Consider the following 1,779-nt stretch of genomic DNA (forward strand, 5'->3'; position numbering starts at 1 on the left):
TTAAAAGTTTTAAGTATGAGTTTGCTTAGTTTTCCAGTACATGTTTTTTTAGATAGTCACTCAATGGGCTAGTAGCTCATTCTTTTCAAATGTTTTCCTTTTCCCCAAGTAGTGGTCAATTCTCCAAAGGATAGTCATGTTGCTACTCTTCCACTCAAAAGACAGATCGAAGCCTAAGGACAGAAGAGACGTTCTAGGGGTTTACCTTGGTTATGTCTTTGTTAATGTCATGTACATGGTTAGGGACCAGTAAATAAGTTTAGGACCCATTTGGTTTTGTGTTGTGTATGCTTGTGTGTTGAACCCTTGATTTCTCAATTTAGTATGGAAATGATATTGGTATGTTTTATGTTGTGTTTGTATGGCATGGGTTGTTTAAGCAGTGGATGCCATAAGAGGGTTGGCAATTGTTGTTGTCACAATCTCTTATAGATTAAAAGGGTAATCTGGGAGAGGGTGTGACAAAATTAGATTTAGTTAATTAATTATTAATTTAATTAATTAAATAGAATACTCCCACGTAGGGGAGTTATCTGAGATATGGGTTATCCCACATTCCTTGTATCTCTCTCTCCAATTGGTTAAGAGGCCTACAAAACTCGTTTTGTAGGTGGATTTTTGCAACAATTGAAAACACAGAAGGGTTATGTAGTTTTAAACTCAAAAGAAAAAAAATTCTCCGTTATTTTTTTTCCCAATTATTTTTTATTCCCACAAAGCCACATCTCATGTTTCTCAGAGTATAGGGAGGTAGCTTATTGGTGGTGTTAATTTCCATCCAAAGGAGTTTTACAATTCGATTAAAAAAAGGTATGGTTTCCTCTCATTTTCTCTGTAGAATTAGTTTATGCATGCTTAACCTAGGATCGAATTTTACAATAGGCTGTTTTTTTTTTCATCTCTGCATTCTTTCTTAATTTCCAAGTATATGGGTATTTCAGAAATCCCAAATTAATAACGAGTTTGGTTTGGTGATTTTTGTTGCGTTAGGGCTTTCATCCCTTCATAAACAACACTAACCTTCTTTCCAACTAGGATCACCTTAGTATCTTTGGTAACTTTAAGAGTGAAGAAACTTGATTTACAAGATCCATGAGGTGAAGCGGATCGTCCAAATCCCATTTCGATTGAAAACAAACGTTTACAGTAAAACATACAGATTATGCATCTTAATTAAAATTATAGCATGATTTTTAACAACAAAAGGGTCCAAGAGATTATATCTTTGAAGAACTCTTCTTCTTGTACAACCCTCGAACTGTCATGAACACCTCGAACAGTCACGAACTTCTCGAACAGTAACAAGAATGAACCAAAAGAGAAAGACACAACCACTTGGTATTCTTAGTATTCTCAGGGTGAGAACCCAGAAGTGGTAGGCTCTGACAATTTTGGTTAGGAGGGAGTTTGTGAGTACGAAGGAGGAAGACGATTGAAGAAGGGACACACTACCGCAAAGAGAACCTCTCAATCATGTAGACAAAAACTCTATCGCATAGGCTCTCAATCTAGTACATAGATCTATATGTTTGTCGTGTAGATTCTCTAGTAAAAAATAAAATCTTATTTTATATATCCCAATAGTCACAAAATCCACTTAACCACCTACTAAGGTGGTTAGAGAGGAAAATTGATTAATTATCCAAATAATTATGATAACCAACTTATCATATTATATTTATAATCTATAGTTTTAATATTGCATCATATACAATATAAACTATAGTTCTTTTTCTCTATTTTATGACATTTAATATAAATTACATTTATATTAAATTT

Source organism: Benincasa hispida, chromosome 5, assembly GCF_027475165.1.
Source record: "Benincasa hispida cultivar pf3 chromosome 5, pf3_genome.v1.1, whole genome shotgun sequence".
In the NCBI taxonomy this organism is placed as follows: domain Eukaryota; kingdom Viridiplantae; phylum Streptophyta; class Magnoliopsida; order Cucurbitales; family Cucurbitaceae; genus Benincasa; species Benincasa hispida.